The sequence below is a fragment of the Sus scrofa genome, chromosome 5 (assembly GCF_054392235.1).
Source record: "Sus scrofa isolate SSC_HxYL_T2T_F1_AM1 chromosome 5, Sscrofa_HxYL_maternal_Yorkshire_Landrace_v2.0, whole genome shotgun sequence".
Taxonomy (NCBI): domain Eukaryota; kingdom Metazoa; phylum Chordata; class Mammalia; order Artiodactyla; family Suidae; genus Sus; species Sus scrofa.
Window position 1 is genome coordinate 5,885,414 of NC_139387.1, and position 24,588 is coordinate 5,910,001.

At 46.3% G+C, this 24,588-nt stretch overlaps 1 protein-coding gene across 20 annotated transcripts in view; it reads left to right on the forward strand.

Annotated features, from left to right (window-relative positions):
* PACSIN2 (protein kinase C and casein kinase substrate in neurons 2) overlaps nucleotides 1-24,588 on the forward strand; it is a 132,104-nt gene that overhangs the window by 52,851 nt on the left and 54,665 nt on the right. For 2 of the 20 annotated variants that reach the window (XM_084955114.1, XM_084955104.1), the window contains exon 1: nucleotides 6,509-6,995. The exons of 17 other annotated variants lie outside the window; for them this stretch is intronic. The gene's annotated coding sequence lies outside the window, so the exon portion shown is untranslated. Of the gene's footprint in view, nucleotides 1-6,434; nucleotides 6,996-24,588 lie in introns of those variants that run through there. One more of the 20 variants, XM_084955108.1, reaches the window with a different exon arrangement.

Consider the following 24,588-nt stretch of genomic DNA (forward strand, 5'->3'; position numbering starts at 1 on the left):
ATTTTATGTTTGAAAATATCTCGTTCTTAGTTCTTAAAAACTGTTTGGCTAGGTTTAGATTCTTAGTTGGTGGTTATTGTTGCTCAGTGTGTTGAATTTATTTCTCTCTGGCTGCTTTTATGATTTTTTTCTGTATCTTTGAGGTCCTACAGTTTTACTTCAACTTGTCTTGGTGTGATTCTTTCTTTTAAAAATCTTGCTTGAGTTCTGTGGACTTCCTTGGTCTGTGATTTAGTGTCAGTGTTTTGAAAATTTCCTTTTTATTGCTTCTTCCACGTTCGTTTTTCGGCCATGCCTGCAGCATGTGGAAGTTCCCAGGCCAGGGATAGAACCTGTTCCACAGAAGTAACTCAAGTCCTTGCAGTGGCAACGCCGGATCCTTGACCCACTGCCGCGCAAGGGCACACCTTCTTCCACAGTCTTTCTGTCTTTAGTCCTTTCTGGCTGCTCCACGGCACATGGAAGTTCCTGGGCCAGGGACCAGATCTGAGCTGCAGTTGCGACCTACCGAAGGAGGTCTTAACCCCCTGTGCCAGGCCACGGACCGAACCTACCTCCTGGCACTGCAGAGATGCTGCCAATCCCACCGCACCACAGCAAGATCTCCATCTTCCACATCCCAAATGTTACTTCTTTCTGGAACTTCATGAGATGTAAGTTAGACGCCACGATTTCTTTGAAGTCTGTTAACCTTTCTTGTGTATTTTCTCTTTGTCTCTCTTTGTCACCTCAGAGAAAGCTGATTTATCTACTTATATTCTGGGGTTTCTTTAAATTTGCTTTTTGGTTTCTTTAAGTTCTTTTATTATATTTCATAATATAATAAAGTGATATAATTATACTTTATTCAGCTTTTAACATTTTTCAATGGGAATATCGTTAAGATATTTAGTTTGGCTTGCTGCTAGAAACGCAAGTCTATTTTTTCATATTGTGTGTTTGTGCCTGAGCCTAGCACATTCCTCGACTCCTTCACTGCAGACACATTTATTGTGTGCCTGTTGTGCATCAGTGCTAGGGATGGGGGAGCAAACCAAACAGAGCCCTTGTTCTTTAGGAGCCTGCGTTCCTGTGAGTGGAGAGAGACAGTGTATAAATATACAGTCTGGCACGTGGGGGCTGAGTGTTACTAAGAAAATAAAGCAGAGTTAGGGGCTGACCTGTCAGAGGATTGGGGACCGGTTAGGGAAGGCTTGCATTTTTTTTAACAGATGTAAACGGGAATTCTGTCTATTTAGTGGATGGCTATTGACTCCCCCGATCCCAGCATTTTCCCCCTGCGATTGTGGTGAGCCAGTCATGCAGAATCCATGTTCTCATGACTGCATGTGCATTTGCCCGTTTGTTATTTTTGGACTTTGTCTCGGTCTCTGCAGAGATAGATGTTTGTTTCTAGGGCAGGCTTTCTTAAGAAGGTGATACGCGAGCAGATATCCGATGGTGTGAGGCAGCAGAGCCTGTGGATCCTGGGGGAAGCTTATTCCTGGTAGAGGGGAAGCTGGTTGAAGGTGGGCCCAAGGTGGTGCATTTGGAGACCCAGAGGAAGGTCACCATGGCTGAGAGTCAGGGGCTTGGGACTGGAAGGAGCCAAGACTGAAGCTGAAGCTGGGGCCACATTATATGGGACCTTGCAGGTCGGGGTGTGGAGTGTCACAGGCAGCTCTTGACGTGTTTGCAGTTTGGTGGCCGAACCAGCAGAGCTGAGGCAGAGGTGGTGTGAACTGTCTCCATTTCAGGGTGGAGCTGATGGGACGAGGGGTAGAGTCAGAGATCTGGGGGAAGGAGGAGCCCGGGTGGGTTTTGGGCGGTGCCTCTGAAAGGCCTCTTGGATGCCCAGGAGTTGATATTGAGCCAATGATTGGGGCTCAGGGAAGAGGTGAGATTAGGATGTAAGAGGGAGAGCCAGTGCTGAGAAGTACAAAGTCGGGAGCCTGATGTTTAAAGGCACACGGGTACACAGGAAAAGGGTGTGTGTAGAGGAGAGAAGGCAGAGCCCAGGCCCCTCGGCTTTGCAGGACAGGGCTTCGGGGCCAGTGGGCGGCACTGCCACTGAGTGAATGTAAGTGATACCCAGGCCGATTATCTGTGACTTGACGATAAGAGACAGGGATCCCTTTCCCGGAAATCTTAGATTTCATGTTTATGGAAGTTACTGAAGGTGCCGAGGTGCTGCCTTATTTTCTTTGTGAGTTTTCAGAAGTGACTCAACTCATATATTATTAGGGCCGAAAAATTAAGAAATGTAGATATGCAAAAAGGAAAACCCCGAACTCACGTATTCTGCCACCCAGAGAGGATAAATAAACGTTAACATTTATTCAAGTATTTGCTCAGTGTCCCCTGCTCAGAAAAACCTTTGCTGACTACCATCCTGTCCGCAGTAGCCCTGGACACTCTGTCCCCCATGTCGTCTTAGCCCCCACACTACCCGAGCTGCTTTCCTTACTGATCTGTCTTTAAAGTCCTCTGGCCCCTTCAGTGTCAACAGAGACATTCTCACTCTTGTTCACCCTTGTGCCCCACGTGCCTTGCCCCATGCCTGGCACAGTTGTAAGCCTTCAGTGCCCTTTGTCCAATGAAAGAATTCACATTTTGGTACATAGCCTACGGATTTTTCTTCCCCGGGGTAATCACCCACTCCTAAACATATGTTTTAAAATAAGCTAAAGTGGTCAGCATTTTAGATCTAAGAATGCTACCCCAAAGCTTTCTGTGCCCTCATGGGTATGGGTATTGTTTTCAGTCTGTGTCTCCAGCCTCTCAGAGCAGCTCCTGATTCTCCCCTTGGTTGGAGCACCTCACTCTCGCTGGGCTGCAGGCAGCTGGCCTCTCCCTTCCTCTTCCAGACTCTCCTGCCCTCCCCCTCCTCCCGGTCAGCCTAATCAGGGGACTTGTCCTATCTTTCCTGCTACACTGTAGCTCCTGGATGGCAGGGCCGGCTCTTATTACTGACTTATCTTACTCCCTGCCCCAGCTTGTAGTAAGGTTTCTGGCATTCAGAATCTTGGGGAAAATGTACATGAAATGATCAAAACATCATTGTTTGACTTAATACAGTTTTACTGAGCTTATCAGAATAAATTACATATTTTATTTAAAATGCTTAAAAATTGGAGGCGTTCCTGTCCTGGTGAAGCGGAAATGAATCCGACTAGGAACATGAGCTGTGGTGTAGGTTGCAGTTGGCTCAGATCCTGCATTGCTATGGCTGTAGTTCTGATTTGACCTCCAGCCTGGGAATCTCCATATGCCACAGATATGGCCCTAAAAAGAAAAAAAAAAAAAAAAAAAGCTTAAAAATTGGGGAGAGTGGCTAGTTCTTTTTTTTCTTTTCCTTTTTTTTTTTGTCTTTCCGGCCTATGCAATGAGGGATCCGAGCTGAATCTGTGACCTACACCACAGCTCATGGCAACGCCGGATCCTTAACCCACTGAGCAAGGCCAGGGATTGAACCCTCAACTTCATTGTTCCTAGTCGGATTCGTTAACCACTGAGCCACAACGGGAACTCCACGCTGGCTATTTCTTGAGCCAGCCAAACCGACAGATACTTTCTTAAGGATGGGCTCTCTTTGCCTGTGTGTGTGTGTGTGTGTGTGTGTGTGTGTGCGCGTGCGCGCGCACACGGGCATCTGTGTGTGCTTAGTGTTATAATTGAAGTTAAGATGGTAGTAACCATGGCATTTTCTTCAAGGTTTCTCACATAATACTTACTATAATATACAGGCATGTTGTTTTCTTCCACTTCATATACACTGCTTTTTTTTTTTTTTTTTTTTACAAGTTGAAGTTTTGTGGCAACCCTGCATTGAACAAGTAGTCTGTTGGCACCATTTTTCCTAGCAGCATTTGCTTACTTCCTGTCTCTGTGTCGCATTTTGGTAATTCTTGGAAAATTTCAAATGTTTTCACTATTATTTGTTCTGGTAATCTGTGCTCATTGATCTTTTTTTATTCCAGTTGATTTACAATGTTCTGTCATGTGCTCATTGGTCTTTGATGTGACCATTGCAAAAAGATTATGATTTGCTGAGGATTCAAATGATGGCTAGTATTTTTGGCAATAAAAGATTTTTTTTTTTTTTGGTCTTTTTTTTTTTTTGCCTTTTCTAGGGCCGCCCCTGTGGCATATGGAGGTTCCCAGGCTAGGGGTCCAATCGGAGCTGTAGCCACTGGTCTATGTCAGAGCCACAGCAATGCAGGATCCCAGCCACATCTGCAACCTACACCACAGCTCACGGCAATGCCGTATCCTTAACCCACTGAGCAAGGCCAGGGATCGAACCCGCAACCTCATGGTTCCTAGTCGGATTCATTAACCACTGCGCCACGATGGGAACTCCAGCAATAAAGGATTTTAAAATTAAGGGATGTACACTGTTTTTCAGACATAATGCTATTGTACATTTAATACACTACACTATAGTGTAAACATAACTTTATATGCACTGGGAAAGCAAAAAATTCATGTGACTTGCTTTATTGCAGTGGTCTGGAGCCAAATCCACAATCTCTGAGGTGTGTTGGCATGGTAATTAGGCATTTTATCATAAATGGCAGTGTCATTAATTTTTTTTTTGTAATCTGGTAACTGAAAGTGTTTATTAGGCAGGTAGCATCATTAATATATACATATGGCTTAACACTGCAGATTTTTATTTTGCATTCCTGGATTTTCAGTAGCACAACTAGGGAGTGGATGTATGTGTACTGCTTGCTCAAGTGTCCTCTGCCCTTTGGGATGGGGCATGGCCAGCGAGACCCAGGGAGCAGGAGGAGCCGTACTAAGGAAAAGCAGGCAGAGAGGAACATTTGCTGAGTATCTTGTGATGCAGGCACTCACATGTAACGTGTTATTTATATTTCTCATTACTTCCCCTGAAGCGGGTCAGCCATGTTTATCCTCATTTTACAGGTAAGAAGAATGAGGCTTAGAAATTAACACTTGCATCTGTTGTAGCTACCACAGCTAGTTCAAACCCCAATCCCTCTTTCCCCATGTAAGGGAAACTTGCTATTAATTTTTTGTTTGGTTTTAGCTCATTAGTGTCAGATTGCTGTTTGATAAGTGTGTTTCCTCTTCATTTTTCCAAATTACTGGACAGTCCCTCATGTTATAGGAATTAAAAAAATAAATAAATCACAGTTAAGTTAGAACCTACTTGTCAGATTGTCACATGAGGTCCACACTGGCCCTGTATCCTTTCTTCTGCAGAACAGAATGCTTTGGCTCTGGCTTGTATGTTTGAATGAAATGGAATAGTGTCTTGAGAAAGTGACACCGTAGTTGAATGCATGGATACCTTCAAAATACTTAAAAACCAAATCTTTTTGTGGTTTACCTGACTTTTTTTTTCTTTTTTAACTTCAAAGGCACATATTTATCTAGATGAGAAATACTTGAGCAGTTCATTTCCGGACAGAGCTCTGACGGGTATTTAGTCTAGTCGGTGGTTTCCTAGCCTTCTTGTGGGGTTTTTTTTCAGGATGTACTAATTTTTATGGCCGGTAGGTAGACAGAGCAGAAATCACTCTTCTTGCAGCATAATGAGCACCTCAGGCTGGCAACTTGATGCTGTGACCACTGGCACCCTGCCCTTTGTAAATTATCTCTCCTCTTTCCTTAAAAGTCACAGCACTTCCCAGGGCTTGTCCTCAGGACCTGTGTGACCTTCCACTGGACTGGTTTATCCCGCCTTCTCTTTGCCACGCAGGTTCCTCTTCCTGGAATGCCCTTCCCTGCTTCTCCAGCTGATGAATTCCCACTCCCCTCCCATGTGTTGCAGCGTGTTCTCTCCTAGGCCCTGGCGCTGTGTTGGAGGAGGTTGTTCAAGTGTCCGACAAGCCCCTGCGAAGGGAACGCCTCAAGATGGGGCCTGGCTGCTTCAGCTGAGGCTGCCATAGTCCCCACCACTCTGGCGGCTGCTGGTTATCCGAGCCCCCGTACTGGCACTGCGCCAGGCTCCAGACAGATGCTGTTTGATTCGCATAACCCCTAAGGCAGATGGGATTCCATTTTGCAGATGAGCCGGGTCAATCACGGACCTCTTGCGTGTTTTGCCTGAGGTGACGAGGCCGCATTCAGGGGTCATGCCTGCCTGCCCTGTGAAGCATCACAGATGCAGATTTCAGAAACGTTCTAGATGTATGCATTCAGGCATGTCATGCTCTTTGGTATTGTTCCGTCTTGCTGTCTCTGGTTTTCAGGGTGAGTGAGTTTCACCCCTGCAGCCGGGCTGCAGCCCCTCTCGAGGCTTCAGCTGGGCCACACGCTCTGCAGACTCTGAGGGAGGAAGAGCCTCGGAAAGTGCTGCAGCTCAGCAGGAAAAGAGGCTGCGGAATTGCCCACAGAGGCCCTTTGTGTGACAGGAAGTCCTGCTTCTAGAAGGGGCTGCCTCAAAGTGGAAGGGTTGAAAGGCGCTGAAGTGGTTGACCTGGGGCCACTCTGACTCATGCGTGTTGTTAATAATGTCCTTTGTCGACTCTTGGGAACCTGCTTCAACGGAGCTGGGAGAGCGGCCGCGTACCCGCCCGCTCGCCGTGCGCAGCGTTCCTCTCCTCCTCTTTCCCTGTCACATCTGCCCTTGTTGAATGCCCCCATTTTCTTGCCTGAACAAAGGACAACCTCCTGACCCATTGATAGTTTTTTTCTTCTGCTTTCGCCAGAAGAATCTTTCTGTCTCATCTGGGCCTATGTGACTTCTTCCCAAGTGTTTAAATATGTCTCCTGAGTTGGGAAACCTGCAGCTCAAGGAAGTGTCCCACTGGGTGGGCGCTTCCAACTGAAAGAAGGGCTCTTCAGGAAGCGTTTGGTAAAGCTTAATAGCTGTCTGTCACGGTGCCCCTCAACGACTGGCACAGGGAGGTGGAGCCGCAGAGAGAATTTCATGGAATAAAGATGAAATGAAGGTGCCTGAATCAGCAACCCAGTTTCCTGCTCCTTGGTCGTTCACACGTCAGGCGTCTGTGGCCATAGGTCACTTGGTAGCTGCTATGGTAAGATGCAAGGACACCTTGGCGGGAACTGCGGAGATTGTGGCGGTGATGAGTTGATGCGTCCTCGTGCGCTTGCTTCCCAGCCCTGACTGCCAGCTGGGCACGAGAGAGGAGCAGCCAGTTTCCAGGAGCGTGCGTGCGTGTGTGTGTGTGTGTGTGTGTGTGTGTGTGTGTGAGAGAGAGAGAGAGAGAGATGGCACTTGTGTGAAGGCAATGCTAGATCATGTTGGAATAATACTGCTTCAGTCTTTGGCGGGCAGCTTTACGTGCTGTGGTGTAACTGGGGCTCCCTGCTGGGTGAACATGGTGGCACATCAATGGGCACTTGTTCTTTGGAGCTGTAAAATGAGTCTTTGTTGAATGTCATTGCCTGTGCCATGAGCATAGAATGCTTACATTTGGGGGACAGAAGAAGCCACATCTGTTGAATGTGTTTAGTCGTGGCTAATAGACACTTTCTTGAGATTCCGGTGACCCCGGGTCGTAACCCTTTTCCATATTTGGAATGGAGAACTTCAGAACTGCCAAGAGACCCTTGTCATCTAGCCCAGCCCACCCCCACACTGCAGAGAAGGGAAACTGAGTGTCGGGAGGGTGTGAGTGGGACAGATCCATGAATGACACCAGCCCCCTCCCCCTTCACGTGAAGAAACCCGGGGTGAGTTACCCCACGGCTCAGCCTTTGTTCGACTGACCACACAGGCAGACTTGCTCTGAGCGTGAGGTCCTGGAGAATGGCGCAGGGTGTGGTGGGTACACAGCACGTTACTGCCGTCCCCAAGTCAGAAGCCACGAGGGACCTGTGCCATGTGCTCAGTCTGGCCGGGGTGTCTCCTGCCCCAGCAGGTCCTGGGGCTTTGTGGTCTTCCTCTGTTCTTCATTCCTAGACTGAGGGGGACTTCACACGCCCCTCTTGGATTACATCAGAGGTACTCGCGTTCACTTTAAACATTTTTTATATTGTAAAACTAAGTGGAAGGAGTTGTGTAATTTTGCTTTTGAAACTATTTGGCAGCAAAGAATTATTTCCTCCTCCCGTCATTCACTCCTGCGTTTGCTCAGCAGGAACAGCATTGTGACGGCCCCAAGGCGAGAGGAGTGTGGCGCTTGTGTGGAGCTGACTGAGGTGGTTGGCGGGTGGGGAGAGGACAGGGTAGCAGGGACCGTGGTGTAAACGGTGAGACTGGAAGGGGCAGTGGTTAGAGCCGGAGGCCCTGCTGGCCCCAGTCGGAAGTCTGGGCGGGATTTCAAACAGAAGCATAATCTGATCTATCAGAAGACACGCTGCTGACCACCCTGGCAGCATCATGGGAAAAATGACAGGAAAGGGGCCCAGACTGGTGCCTGGGGATTAGGCCATAAGTGATCTAGGCAGAAAACGGTGGTGGCCTTAATAAAGGGTGGCCATCGTTGTGGGAATGGGCGAAGTCAGAGGATTCAGGAGGTGCTAAAGAACTGATGTTGCAGTACTAGCGGGAACTGATGAGAGGTGGTGGGTTGGTGGGATGTGAGAAGAACAGGAGTTTCTGGCTCCAGCAGCAGGGTGAAGGATGGGCCCACTTCCTGATGGAGGAAACCCGAGCATGGGAGTGGGCTCCGGGAAGAAGGAAGTGGTTTGCAGGGATTGTGAGGGCTGAGTGGAGCCATCCTGTGGGCAGTCAGATGTGTGGGTCTGGAGTTGGGGGCCAGAGGTGTGTATCAGGTGATAGGGTTAAAGGTAGCTGGATGTGTGGGAACAGGAGAGCTGGCTTAGGTAGAGTGTGCAGCTGGGGAGCAGGGCCTGGGACAGAACCCTGAGGAACTCGAACATCCAAGGCCTGGGCAGAGGAGGAGAAAAACCAGGAGGGGCAATGTCGTGAATGCCAGGGGTATGATTTTAGGAGGCGAGAGTGCAGGAGGGGTGGGGAGACTGAGACTGCTGGGAGATTTAACACTAGGGAGCCTGGGACGTATCTGCCCCCTGCTGCCAGGGAGGTCTGGGGCTTTCTTGTCGATCGGTTTCATTAGAAAATGGGAGAGGAAGCAGTAGGCTGAGAAATGAATGGGTGGAGTGAAGACTTAGCCTTATAAGAAGCTTACCTGTGAAAAAGAGAGGGGTGAGTGAGAGCTCGAGAGGGTCAGGGTGCCAAGGCCGAAGACAGGAAGGGATTGATGGCGGAGGGAGGGCCTGTGGGAGTCAGAAGAAGCAGATGAGCGGTCAGCCTTAGAAAGCAGAGGCCAGCCTCTGGGGGACGAGAAGTGGGGGCACTTCTGACTGCCCACCGACCACGTTCTGTGTGAGGGGAGGAGGGGCCAGGGAGAAGGTGCTAGGAGCCCCTGGAGGGCTTGGGAGAGCTGCTGGGAGACAGAAGGCCCCTGCTGGTAACTGCAGGGGCTGAGGGCAGAGATTTCTCCAGGCAGGTGTGAAGGAAGAGTTAGACTCAAGGAGTTGATGGTGTTAGTTCCAGTGGTGCCCGGAGGGTTGAAGAGGGATGAAGACAGGTGGCACTGGCCAGCCCAGGACAAAGGAAAGAGAGGAGATAGGGTGACAACTTGTGTTATTGTTCTTGAGTTTCTGGTGACTTTTTTCCCTTAATGTGAATATTCGTCCAAAGGAAGAAACATGAGTTTTACAGTCAGAAGGCTGTTCTATGATTACAAATAGGAATCAATTGAAAGTGAACACTGGGGAGGGCTGAGAGAATGCCCAGGTGCCTGAATGATGAAGCTTTTTAGTGTATGTCCACACACTATACCCTGGTTCGGCACATCAGCACCCACGCAGCACGTGAGACTGTTAAGCCACCTCCCAGGGGCCTGCCCTGCTTCTCCCACTGCCCAGCGCTGACTGGTGGCCGGCCAGCCGCTCCTTGAACTTCAGGGTTACACCTGCTGAGGAGTCCTTCCCAGTGTTGGAGAGCTTGGATTTTAGTGAGTTTTTCTATGTGTGAAGTCGTGACCCACCCCTTGAAGCATTAATCCAGCTTTGTTATGTGAAGGAGGAATACGGTTTCCCTTTTCCTAATTCAAATGTGTGCACCTTAAAGTACGCACTGAAGTCACTTTACAGAAAGAAGGAGCCCTTGTCACTCCCCCCAGCCCACCCCCCAACTTGTTTGTTTGTTGGCTCAGACATTCAGTCAGCAAGCGAATATTTGAGTGTCTTCCTCCTTCCTGCTAAGCACCGGGGATACAAAGATGAGAATACACAATCCTCACCGTTAAAGCTTGTGTGTAATGAAGGTCTGTGGGCTGCTTTATTCTGTTTTGTTTTGTTTTGTTTTCTTTTTTCCTTATGTCCAGTTTCGAATATAAAGTGGTTCCCTTCTTGTCTTTTATAAGGGCTGTCTAGTGTCCACTCTGTCAGTTCACGGATGTTTTCTCAGTTCGTGAGCATTTGACTTGTCTCTAGTCTTTGCTGTTATAAATATTACTGAGATGAACATTTTGTTCAGGGCTATTTTTTTCTTTGAGTTTATTCACTTGGGGCATATTCCCCAGAGTGGGACTGCAGGGTTAGAGGTTGGTAACTGTTAGCTGCCTTGTTCTGTGTTTTCAGAATTTTCCATGAAGTATTTTGGCAGTGTTAGAGTTCATTCCTATTTTCCTGTAGCCCCACCAAAACTGGCATTGTCATTTGAACGTTTCTCATTTTTAGAAGTTATTTCCATTTTTTTAAGGAAGTTGTGTGTGTAGTTTTCCCAAACGTTAATTTGTGGTGTTAGACTTGGTTAGGTTAAGCTGCAGTGATAAGAGAACCCCACATCTCAGAGGCCCGCATAACAAAAACATCCTTCTCGCTGATGTGCACGTGCCTTGCAGAGCAGGCCATTGGGGTACAGTTCCATACAGTCACGCTGGGGCCAGGCTGATGCTGGAGGCTTTGCTCCCCTGTAGTGGCTGCCTGATCTTCCTCAGTGGTGGACTGTCAGACAGGACAGGGCCAGGGACTTTGCATGGGCTTTTCACTGGTTATGTGGCCTGTCTCAGTGGGGAGAACTTCTGTAGCATTCCTGCCTGTGCCCCAGTTGTCCTCCCTCCTGCACGTTCACCTTGGACAACTTCGTGCAGTAGAATTGGTCCTCAGTCTTTAATATATTTTAGGTAATAAGATTGTCAATTGCGTCAGATGCATTTCTCTTTCTTTGCTTTCTGCATTACCTTTTATTGTGTAGAGGTTTAAATGATAACATAAGTTTGGGGCATATCCACCTTTTTCTCTGATATCTTTTGTTTCTTTACTATCACAAATTTATCATTTTCCAAAAGCCAGAGAATAACCTTTTTTCGAGGTGCTTAAAATAGATTTTTATTGGGCTTCATATGATGCTTCAAACTCATCCAAGTATATACATCAAGTGGTTTTAATCTAACTTAACTCTGGTCCTTGATGGTACCTTTTTGTTCTGTAACATTAAAAAAAAAACCCAGACACATGCACTTCAATGTTCATTGCAGTGCTCTTCATAGTAGCCAAGACATGGAAGTAACCTAAATGTCCTTAGCCAGAGGAGTGGATAAAGAAGACAGGGTACATGTATACACAGTGGAATATTACTCAGCCATAAAAAAGAATGAAACAATGCCATTTGCAGCAACTTGGATGGACCTAGAGATTATTATATTAAATGAAGTTAGCCAGTGAAAGACAAACATATGATATCATTTATATGTAGAATCTAAAAAAAGGATGCAAATGAACTTATTTGCAGAACAGAAACAGACTCACAGACGTTGAAAACAAACTTATGGTTACCAAAGGGGACAGGTGGAGGGGAGGGATGGACTGGGATTTGGGTCTGGCACATGCACACTGTGGTCTATGGAAGGATTGGCCAGTGGGGACTTGCTGTACACCACAGGGAACTCTAGCCAGTATTTTGTGATAATCTATATGGGAAAAGAATCTGAAAAAGAAGGGACGTATATATGTATATAACTGAATCACTTTGTCGTACAGCAGAAGTGATCACAACAATGTAAATCAATTGTACTTCAATAAAAATTTTGAAAGTGAGGAGTTCCCGTTGTGGTGCATTGGTTAAATGAATCTGACTAGGAACCACGAGGTTGCGGGTTCGATCGCTGGCCTTGCTCAGTGGGTTAAGGATCTGGCATTGCCGTGAGTTGTGGTGTAGGTTGCAGACGTGGCTCAGATCCTGTGTTGCTGTGGCTGTGGCGTAGGCTGGTGGCTACAGCTCCGATTAGACCCCTAGCCTGGAAACCTCCATATGCCACAGGAGTGGCCCAAGAAATGGCAAAAAAAGACAAAAAAAAAAAAAAAGGAAGGTGAAAAGACAGCTCACAGAATGGAGAAAATATTTTCAAGTCACACATCTGATAAAGAAACGGTACCTAGAGTATATAAAGGACTCAATTAAAACTCACCAAAGACTTCATTCTCCGAAGACTTCATTCTCCTCACAATGAAAAGATGCTCAACAGCACTAGTTATTAGGGAAATGCAAATTGTAACCACAATGAGATAGCACTTCACACCCCCTGTAATGGTTATAATAAAAAAGACAGTACCAAGTGTTGGTGAGAAAGTGGAGGAATTGGAACCCTTGTATACTGCTGGTGGGAATGTAAAACTGCCTGGAAGACAGTCTAGCTAATTGTTGGAAACAACTAACTTTGGAAAAACAGTTCCTCAAAAGGTGAAAAAGAGTCACCATGTGGCCTAGAAATTCTACTTCTAGGTACCCAAAAGGAATGACAAAATGTGTTCACACAAATGCCCATAGCAGCATTATTCATAATGGCCAAAAAGTGGAAACAACCCAAATGTCCATCAACTTGGTATTGTATAAATGAGTTGTGGTATAGCTATACAATGGAATATTACTTAGCAATAAAAAGGAGTGGAGTACTGATATGTGCTGTTATATGGATGAACCTCAAAAACATCATGCCAAGTGAAAAGAGGCCAGTCACAAAAGATGACGTGTTGTGTGATTCCATTTATGTGAAATGTCCAGGATAGGCAGATCTCTAGAGATGGAAAGGAGGTTAGTAGTTGCCAGGCGCTGGAGGAGAGAGAGGGTGGGGGACTGTTAGATTATGCACAGTTTCTTTGGAGGGGAGGTGAAATGTTCTAGAATTGACTGTGGTCATGATACACAACTCCGAACACACTGAAAATCATTGTGTACACTTCAAATTGGTGAGGTATGTGTGAATTGTATCAATACAACTTTAAAAAAATAGCAAAACAACAACAAAAAAAAAAAAAAAAAAAAAAAAAAAAAAAAAAAAAAAAAAAAAAATAATAAAGGAGTTCCCGTCATGGCGCAGTGGTTAACGAATCCGACTAGGAACCATGAGGTTGCGGGTTCGGTCCCTGCCCTTGCTCAGTGGGTTAACGATCCGGCGTTGCCGTGAGCTGTGGTGTAGGTTGCAGACGCGGCTCGGATCCCGCGTTGCTGTGGCTCTGGCGTAGGCCGGTGGCTCCAGCTCCGATTCAACCCCTAGCCTGGGAACCTCCATATGCCGCGGGAGCGGCCCAAGAAATAGCAACAACAACAACAAAAAAAAAAAAAAAAAAAAAAAAAAAAAATAGCAAAAAGTTTCAGGTTCTTAAACCATTACCCCTCCCACAACCTCTCCTGGCAAATAATATCAATCCTTTGTCTTTTCTTGAGATGTGTTTGGTGTAGAAACAAAAAAAATTTTTTTTTCTGAACCTCCTACTAAAGTGCGACTTCCACGATTAAACGCAAAGCCCCGCAGGAAGAGAAAAGGAGGAGGGACGGGAGGGGTGGTGCCAGGTTGAAGGGAGGGGAAGGGACTGGGGCTGGGACGGCCAGGTCCAGGCAGTGCTTCTCTCCCTGTCCAGGTGCGGGGCGCTCATTCTGGCGATATCACTTCCTGCTGAACTTACCAACTTTGGTGACTCAGGTTCTAGGTCTGTGGGTATAAAAGAAAAAGTGTGAACACACAGTAAAGAATTTGAACTTCATAGTAAATACAAAGGATATGCATGAATGCGTATTTAATATTTATTACATCTTTTTATATGCTTTCCTATGGAAAAATTTCCTTATCTAAACCGTATGATCATTACAGTCATTGGTGACTGCCGTCTTGCAATGTTTTCAACTATGCACTGAGTATTCTGTTAGCTAAATCTGTGTTAATATCCTTTGTAGTTTCCGTACAATAAATTCCCAGATACAGACTTGCTTTGTAACACATTTTAAAGACTTTGATTCATGACAAGATTCCCTTTGGAAACATGCCAATTTATAAGCCTAACAGATGAAAATATCTAACTTTAAAGATTAGATGTTTATAATGTTAAACCTTCACCAATTCATTGGCAATAAATCTAGCTAATTTTTCAAAAATAATAATAAATAATAATAAAATACATTGAAAAAAACTAAACTAAAAAAGCAATGTTGTCACCACCAGGGCAGTGGGGGGGGGGTGCAGGCAAAATAAAATAATATACATTAAAAAAAAAAGGTGTGAAGAGTCCCTGGAGTACCGCAGGCTCTCTGCTGTGACCTTCATGCTCGCCAGCAGTAGCCAGTTATTGGGCAGTAGACACACAGTGCTCCTCTGTCTTATGCAGATTCGGAGACTCAGAGATGAAGATGACACGGCCCTTGAGCCGTTCACAGTCTAAGGATTTACTCGCAATGCCTTTTGTTCCTTTGGCTGCATAGAATATAAAAATCTATTTTGGGGGTAAAATACTGTTCTGATTATTAAGTATTAAGAAAAAGTTTAAGGAGTTCCTGTTGTGGCTCAGTGGGTTAAGAACCCAACTAGTATCCATGAGGATGCAGGTTCGATCCCTGGCCGTGCTTACTGGGTTAAGGATCCAGTGTTGCCACAAACTGCAATGTAGATTGCAGACGCAGCTTAGACCCAGCGTTGCTGTGGCTGTGGTATAGGCCAGCAGCTGTAACTCCAGTTCAACTGGGTATTTCCATATGCCCCAGGTTCAGCTCTAAAAAGAAAAATTAAAAAAAAAAAAGAAAAGAAAAAAGGGAGTTTGAGTTTTTCTGTCAGCATTCTTTCTTTCCATTTAATTTCTTTTTGTTCTTTAATGGCTATGTAATAAGAGCAATAGATAACATTTGTTAGGCCCATCTCAAACATCATCCTGCTTAAGCCTCACCACCCTACAAGGAGCTTCCCTGCAGCCGGCTGCACTAATGCCATGCATGGGTTGGGGGAAAATCCAATTTTAGAAATTTAGTAATTGGGTCTGGTGCTAGGTGGAGCATCCCAAATTCAGCAGTTTGTCAAAGGCCTGGTCTATGCAAACACCACTAAAATGCAAGCCCTACGAAGTCAGAGACTATCTTGCTCATATGATCCCCTATACCTGAACATAGTAGGTGCTCAAGGTATGTTAATTGGTAAATAAGTGAATAGCCAGAGGGACTGATCACAGATGCAGCGATACTGTTTGTGCAGTGATTTCTGACAGTCCTTCCATCACCTGAGGCTGGGTAGGTCAAGGAATGTGTCTCTTTTAGTAGGTGAGGAAACCGAGGCTGGCCGGGAAGTGACTTGCGCAGGTTAAAGCCCGAGCAAGCCCTAGAATCCAGGTCTCCTGGCCTTATCGTCTCACTGTACGTTCCAGTCCCACCCTAATTTTAAAAGCAAAAGTAGGTATATTTCTCATAAAAATATTGCCCTGTGGGAGTGTGACCTATTCCCACTGCAGAACTATGAGGAGGGAAGTAGTTGGAGTCAAGCTACATGCTTCTGGCTCGGCAAGACCTGCCGTCAATAATTTTTCTTTCATCACTTCTTGGCCTTTTGGCTAAGATCAAGTGTAATAATTTTCTTTCAAATCTTGAGACTCTTCCTATGTATTCTCTTGCACTGCTGTTTACATTCTCACGTTAGTGTCAGATTTGAAAATGTGTCACTTTTGTCCCTTAAATGTTCTTATTTTTAAACCTATGTAGCATCAATTCAGTATTTAGCTTAGGGAAATCTTCAGCCTGAATCTCTGTTCCCAGGGTGCTTGCCAACCCGAGGTCTAAAAAAGTATCGCTGCCCGGACCTGTCAGCTGACATGTTTCCATTATGTAAGAAAAATGAGTTTTGGGGACATATCTAAATGCTGTTTGCTCCAGCTCCTCATTAGATCATGCGAATGAACTAGCAGCTGATGGGCTGGGCTGAAGCCGGGTGGCTTGGAGTGCATCCTCCCTTTGCTGCTGCTGCTCTGTGAGCTGAAACAGTTATTACCTGGAACATGGCAAGCCGTCTGAAAATGACCAGGGGGGCTGGCCAGCACGCATTTTCTTTCAGTTATTAGGATGTAAAAGACACCAGGGGCAAAACATTGTCTTTTTAAGGGTGACTACATGTCTCCAAACCTAGTATTTTTTAATACTGATTGCATGCATGAAAAAAGATCTGTCACCTTCTCTAACCTTCAGGATCCAGTTCACTCTCTCCTCTCTCCTTTTCTCTTCCTTTCACCTTGTGGTCCTGTCTCATTTCCTTTTTTGGTGGGGCCAGGCCTGGGGCATGTAGAAGTTCCCGGCCAGGGATGAAACTGGCACCACAGTAGTGACCTGAGCCGCTGCGCTGACAGCACGGGACCCTTAACCTACTGTGCCACGAGGGAACTCCACGTCCACACCTCTCTTACATCTGCCTCGGTCTCTACACGGTCTCCTCTGTGTGTCTCTGCTCTCTCCTCTTCTGATGGGGACACCCGTTGTGAGGTTTTGGGCCCACCCCAAATCCAAGGTGACTTCATTTGTGGGATCCTTAACTAATTACCATCTGCAAAATCCTGTTTCCAAAACGGCTCACATTCTGAGATTCTGGATGGACACGAGTTTTAGAGGGACACCATTCAACCCAGTATGCAGAGCCACTGGCAGTGACAATGCTGGATCCTTAACCCACTGCACCACAAGGGAACTCCCTATGTCATTTCTTTAGCACATGTTCTGGGTTATACCTAGATAAAAAGGGCAGAGTCTTTCCCCCATGGATTTCCAGGTAAAGTAGGAGATGGACCTCTGTGAGCCAGCACAGGTGGCGTACGGCGGAAGTGCTGACTTGGCCAGGGTCCCAAGGAAATGGTCGAGCCTAAAGGACACTGGGGATTGCCAAGCGGCCTGTTCGGGGCCGTGTGTATTTGTACACTCTGCTTGGTGTGGTCTTCAGCACGTAGTACGTACTCAGGGAGCCCTTCCCAGAGAAAGAACTTCCCTAACTGCTTCTAGGCCTACTGTGGGATAGAGCAGCCTGTTTTTAGCCTTGTGTTCCATTTCCTGGAAGATAATCGGAAAGAAAGGGTCAAGCCTCTTACCACCTCCTTGCATGTCCCAAAGGTGCAGCTCTATGAGGTCTTTTCTGCATCTGGTGCTTTCCTTTCTTCTTCAGGCCGGTTTTAAGGATAAAATAAACAGACCCTTCTCTGGATCCTCAGGACTCTCTGAATTTTCATTCTGAGGCCTTAGTAATCACTGCTGAGTAGTCACTATTCATATTCTCTGCTTCTTTGTGCACCCAGGAAACAATTCAGAAACTAAACCCCTTGTGCAGATCCAGAGTAAGTAATTTCAAAAGACCTTCCCTGAACTTGCCTGAGGTGACTGCTAGGTGCACTTCAAAAACATTTATATTCTGCTCGTTTTAAATGACATTGGTTTTTAGGGCTGTCAGCTTGCGCTTAGCATTGAGCAGGATGATTTTGTTTGACTCTGCACGGTGAGCAGGGTGGCGAGGAAGTGGGCCCGGAGTCGTCTGCTGCTCAGAACAGGCAAGACCTCTTACCTCCTGGTCTCGCTCTGAAGTTCTGCACGGAAGACCGAGCCTTCTGGAGATGGGGATCGGGGACTGCTCGGGGTGGCGGGGTGGGGAGTGGGGGAGCTGCTCCGGCTGATGTCTGTGCAGCTGGCCCCTCCACGGTGTGGGACTTCAGGGGCGCTGGACCTCGTGCTTCTCCGAGCGGCAAGGGCTCGGGGCCCACGTCCCTGCTCCTTGCTCACGCTGGGCCTGCGGCAGGGAGTGCTGAGCTCAGGGGGACACACGGGATGCGACGGCTGCCGAGCATGTGCTCTTTGAGTATTTGAGCCTGGACACCTCGACAGGGGAGTCAGGATAGACATTTGGGGTGATAGAAGTAGAAGGAATGAGGCCATTTTGTTTTTTCCTCAGTGTTTTTTCAAAACTCACGTATCGTTTCTACTGCCGTCTGCCTGGTCTCGGCCACCACGTCTTTCCCTGAGAAATGTTTCAGTTGCAGTTTTGCTGTTCCTTAGCCGTGCCAGGCAGGCCTTCCGTCTGTCGTATGTGATCCTCCGTTGGCCTGGGCCTTTCCCCCAGAGGTCCTCACGGTTCGCTGCTTCCCAGTCTCAGATGCCATCTTTTCAGTGGCACCTGCTCTAGCCTGTGTGATTTATTTTCTTTGTCAGTCACCTGCATTAGAACCTGAACTCCACGAGGGTGCAGATTTTTGTCTGATCCACACTGTTAGATTCCCCAGCATGTCATGCGACTACAGGTGTGGAAAGAGTGGGAAATAAGAATGATAGGGTACCTTGTAAATCAACTATAATAAAAAAGAATTTGTTTAATGATAGGGTAGATAGATTACCAGTGTATCCCCACTGGATATATATGCCAATTTAATTAAAAGAAAAATATCCTTTTGATTGCTACTTTTATTTATTTAAAAAAATCTTTATTTCTTGTTTTGACACAAAATGCATAATACACATCTTCACATAAAACTTTGAGCCAGGAGTTCCCTTGTGGTGCAGCAGGTGAAGGATTCAGCATTGTCCCCTGCAGGTTTGATCCCCTGGCCTGGGAATTTATGCATGCTGTGGTGGGGCCAAAAAAGGGGAAAAAAAAAAAAGCACTTTGAAGCAGCGCCAGCCCCATTCTTCCTTTGCCTACATTTCTGGGCTCCCCTTAGCGTATTAGAATCTAAGCAGAACTTACAGATCACCTAAGAACAGGGAAATTGAAGTTCTAAGGAGCCTTGTGCTAAGTCAAAGGTCATTCTGCTCCATGTCATTGGATTTGCACCGGAGCCAGGGAAGGGAATCAACATGAATTGTTTGCCGCATAAGACAGGCATTTCCTTGCATTATCTAAGCTAATCCTTGTTAAGTGTGTGGGGTGTGCATCGTCATCCTCGTTTGTTTTATGAGCGGAAAATGAGAGACACAGAGCAGTCAGGTGATTTGCTTGGAGCACACAGCTAGTCGGACGAGGATGACTGGGTCAGCCCCGTTCCTAGCAAGTGCTCTCAGGGCCACCCCTGGAGCCCCTCAAGGGAAGGACTCTCCTCCTCAGCCTTGGTCGTGAGCGTTGGGACTCAGGTTTCATGAGAGATTCTTTCATTCCCTGGCTCCCTTTTTTCCTTCAGTGACTGTCACTGAGCAGCTGCACGTACTCAGGCACCAGGGTGCCCTCAGGAACTAGTAGCCTGGTTGGGGAAATACGGTTATAGCTGCCAAGTAATAGGTCCATAGAGGAATGATTCTGGGACAGTGGTAGGCAGGGGGTCATTGGCATGGTTGAGGTACTCCTCAGAGGAATTGACGTTCAAAGTGGCCCTCGCAGGATGGGTAGGAACTTAAAGATCAGGAAGGGTGGTCTCAGGCAGCAGTGCACTGCACGTGTGGTGCTCCCAGGCCTGAGACCTGTGTGGGCCCAAGAGGATCCTCTGTGTGCAGCTGCCACATGAAAAGGTGTTATGTGTAGTTAAAGGACATACGGTGGAGGTGGGGTCCAAAGATGGGGGGGGTGTTCATGCAAGTGAAGAATGGGAAAAAGTGGTCACACCCGCACGGAATGCCTTGGAAGACTGTACAGTCACGATAGAAAGTGTGCTGCGGTTCTTTACCACATTTACTGGTATTTGAGCCCTCAGTGTAGCATACTCGAGGGCCTTGGTTGTTTTTGAATTATTTTGGCTTTTATTAAAAGCCTCAAAACAATTCTCTCTGCATGAATGTCCATTTCCATACTCCCATCAAACTTTAAAACATATAAGGTCCTATTCATATCAAGTTGCTGGTGAAATTAGAGAAAATTTTCAAAGCTTCTTTTTACTTTCCTTGTCTCACGTTTCTCCAATGGGGAAAGAGCCTGGAAGACTGTCAAAGAGCTGGCTGTTCTCATAGTATTTGAGGAGAACAGTGTGAGTCATTGTAGCTTTTTGCTGGTATTTTAGTATCCGGTTTATTTTTAAACAGTTCTGTGCAACCGGAGTTTCCTCCGAGGTTTCTGTTTCCATGGCTCCACAATATTTCCTCAAATCTGCTTGTTCATACTTTCACACACTTCAGTACCATTTACAGTTCCTTAGAATTAGAATATCTTAGCCACGACATCCAAGAATGTTTCTCCAGCTGCCATAGCACTTTCTCCAAATTGGCAAAGTTAAATTTTTTTTTTTTTACTACAAGTGTTGAGAGATTTGGTTCTGTGATGGGCTGTGCAGTGAATACGGTGGGCGGAGGTTATTAGGGGGTTCCCGTTGGCCATCTGAGCAGGGGACCACTGTAGTCTCCTTGAGATCCCACAGTGAGGGCGCAGGATGGTCCGGCCGCCACCTCTGCTGGGGAAGCGATGGCACTGGGCATCTGGTCTAGACAGCCCACAGACTCTTGGTTCTTGGTTTTCCTTAAGCATGAAAGTGTGTTTGTTCTCTTGCTCTTATTTATTTATTCATTTACTTTTGGACTTGACTGAGGCTTCCACTTTGGGAAGGTCTGTTGTTTTAAGAATCTAGAGAAAAACAGTGCTGGTCCTGGCAATCACTGGTGACGTTTGCCTTGCCCGCTTTCCCTGGCATTCAAGATTATTCAAGGAGATGCTTTTCTGCATTTCATGGCTTTGAGAAATGGGTTCAGGATTTAGAGAAAGTCCCAGAGCAATATGGACTTGTAGAGATAGTTTGTTTCCAGTCTCTTAGAGTTTTTGGCCTCTTCCATTTTTCAGGGATAACCAGGTTTTCCTAGTATCAGACTACATTCTGGGGCTTATTATAGGGGACTCATCTGGCCAAACATTTTCTTTCTTTTTTTACAAATTTTATTTTATTTTTTGGCTGCACCTGTGGCATGCGGAAGTTCCTGGGCCAGGGATTGAACACACCCCACGGCAGTGATCTGAGCCATGACAGTGGCAACACTGGATCCTTAACCTGCTGAGTCACCGGGAACTCTCAAACATTTTCAAATTCTATAAATATAAATTCTGACTCAATGATAGAGCAGTTCCTAATACTTGAGAATTTAAAGTGTGCTATTATTCATGGATTCAAAGAGGATTTCTTTTCAGACAACAACAACAAAAATTAAAATGTGGTTCTGGGTGCTCTTGAGGCTGTTTAGGAAGCTCTAGGCAGTAAGGTCTTCTAACTGAATGACTACAAGCTGGCCATTGTAGAATGACTTTTTTTTTTTTAAAGCAAGAAATAGTTTTATTAAGATAGGACCCTTGTGAGAGATGCAAGTGGGCAGGCAAGGAAGCTCTGCCAAATGATTGACTTTTTAAGAATCACTGAAAAATTAAGTTTTGCTCTCAGTTCAAGAAACATTTGTGGTTAATAATCTGAATAACTGGTCCTTTTTTTCTTTCTTGTATAATCCAAGAGAAGTAACTATATGGCTTCATGGACAAAATTGCTAATGTTATGTTATTGTAAAGATCCTGTAGATCTTATCGAGGTGAATGTGGTGCGAAATGGGGCTGGATGAGAGAGAGTGGTCATGGAAGCACCTCTCAGGATCTTTGGGCAGAGAGGGGCTCATGCGGCATCAGGAAGCTGGCTGTGCACTTATCTCAAGCAAGAGCATCTAAGGAGAGAGAACAGCATGTCCAAAGGCTCTGAGGCAGAGATGAGCTTCGTGTTTTGAGAAACATCAGAAAGATAATTGTGGCTGAGGCAGAGCAGGCCCAGCCAGCGAGGGCAGTGGAACGGGGCAGGCAAGGGCCACATCATGATGGGACCTGCGGAAAGGTGAAGGGTGGGGCTCAGCTCTGGGCCTGCAGCCGTGAGTGACATGCTTCAAGGGTTGTAAAAGGTTGTTCTGAGGAGACCAGCAATTGAAAGTGAGGGTGGATTTTCTGTTCTACCTGACGCTGGGGTTACTTAGGAAAATATTTAAACTTTTGCTCTCATTTTAGCTTTGAAAATTTAGAGTTAATACCGCGTGCTATCCTCGTGATTTGGGATTCTGTGAGGTTTTCTGGGCTCTTGCTGAGAAGAGGGATTGTTTAAGTAGATGCCCTCTGGTTGTTGGTAATAATAAAGATAAAGTGATCGCCCTGTGATCCTGTGGGTTAAAATGCATGTCTGTTAATAATGGGTAAGATAGTTCTCAGCCTGGCCAGCACCTGGAGGATTGCAAGTTATGAGAAACCCATCAAGTTTAAACCACATGGGGATTTTTGTGTAAAAGCGAGACAGCAGTTCCTCCTTCCTTCCTCACTGTTCCTCTTTCAGGCTGGGCCCCTGCCCTGCTGTCTAGCCCTCTGCATCCTGGGTGGCCTTTGCCCGCTCCCTACCCCCATCTTCCTGCCCCCACCCTTCTCCAAGGATTCTTCTGTCTGGGACGCCCTCCCCTGTGTCTGGACACCTGCCTGGTTCCCACCGGCCTGGTGTGCCCAGGCTGGAAAAGTGCCTGCCCTGGGTGTCCCCGTCCAGCCTTCCTCAGCACTGTGTGGAGAACAGCTGCTTCCACCCTCCACTGAGCTATTTCATCCGTCCAGAAATCCCAAGGCAGCGTTCGTTTTATTTTCTAGATGAGGAAACTGAGGCTCAGAGAGGTTCAGTAACCTGCCCATGGTTATCTAGGTGGTATGCAGCAGGGCTGGGATTCACTCACTGTTCATTCCGTGTCTCATTATTGCCCCATCCTGCCGGGCACTGTGCCCATCTCTGAAACATACCTATGTGCGAGACAGGTGTGGGCTCTGTGTTTGTCTCCCTCCTTGACCACCCTGAGCTGCTCGAGCCAGCCTGCTTCCAGGACAGGCCCCCTCCACAGATGCTCAGTGAATGCTGAGGGCATGAATGCTGCCCTTCTACCTTTGCTGAAGCCTTGGCTGGAGTGCTGTCCCATCAGCCCCCCGTTTGTTTTGTCAGCGTCCTGTCGGGCTCCTCACCTCTGCCTCTCCTTTAGTCTTCCATCGCCCGCGCCTCACCCAGCAGGCAGCACAGCCCGGCAGCCACGGGGCAGACTTAGAGTACCTGGCCTAGGTTTGGGTCCCAGCCCTGCTACTTCCTAGCTCTGCGGCCTTGATCAAATTATTTAAACACTTTTGTGTCTTGTTTCTTCATCTGTAAAGTGAGAGTGATAGTAGTAGCTGCACCATAGGGCTGATTTGAGAATGAGGTGCCTAGTATGTGGGAAGTGTTCTATAATATAATATATAACATAAATTTTGCCTTCTGTGTGGCCCAGACAACTCTGAAGGCAGCTGTGAGCACCCCCCACTTTTACCGTGGTGTCTGGCACTCAGTCAGGGCTTGCGGACATTGGATGAAGGAAGAAAAGATGGAAGACAGTACTGGACTGCACGGGACTGTCCAGACTAGAGTTCCACCCGTGCCGGTGCATGTCTGATGGGTGTGAGGCATGTGTGTGGTTTTTTTCGGTCTTTTTTTTTTTTTTTTTTTCTCATTGTTGGCTACACCTATGGCATGCAGAAGGGTCCCGGACCAGGGATTGAATTTGCAGTGATAACACCGGATCCTTAACCTGCTGAGCCACCAGGGAACTCCACTGTGGGGCATGTGGATGATGACCTGTGAGCCTTGTGCGGGGCAGGACTGCCTGACCTTGGTCAGCTTTTGTCCCCCTCTTTCCTGGACTTTTCTTCTGCTGTCCTAGGATCAGCAGGTTTCCTTGTTTTGTCCTACTTGGGTTCTCCCTTCTCCCCATCGTGTTCTCTGTCAGACTTGATGTTTAAATTCAGTAAATTATTATATCAGCGCATTGTTGCCAGTATCCCTTTTAGCGATAGTAACTGATAACTGAGACGGCCCATCATCACCTATTTTTGCTATTAGGCCAAGTGCTGTTAGGCCTTTGCTGCAAATGCTGCAGCCTTAGCAGTGATGTAGCTAAAGTTATTACTTTCATTTGCTTAATGTTTTCATTTTTTTAGATCAAGGAAGCACATGTAAATACATTTAAGTTACAAAGAGTACAATATGCCAGGAACTTGAATATTAGCTCAAATTAAAATTTTCAAGCTACTCTAACATATTATTAGAAACAATTACACTATACATTTAGTATCCATCTGTCTCTAAGATTAGGAGTATCAGTAAGAAATAAAATAGAGTTTACTTTAAGGATAAATTTACTTTTGAACCTGAACTGTCAGAAGCTTTCATTTTGTAATTCTTAAATTTTCCCGTTGACTCAAACCAGACTGAGAGACTGGATAATCCAAATCAGGGAGGTGTTTTTGTTTTTATCAGCATGTTCCTTATTCTTTTAGATGACGTACTTTCATACTTCCAAGTGCATTTTTTAAACAAGTCAATTAATCTAAAATTCATTCACTCACTCATGTTCTTCTTCACTCAGCGGAGTGTCAACACGGGCACCGTGTACTTTGGGAGTGTCTCATCCATGCTGGGCTCTGT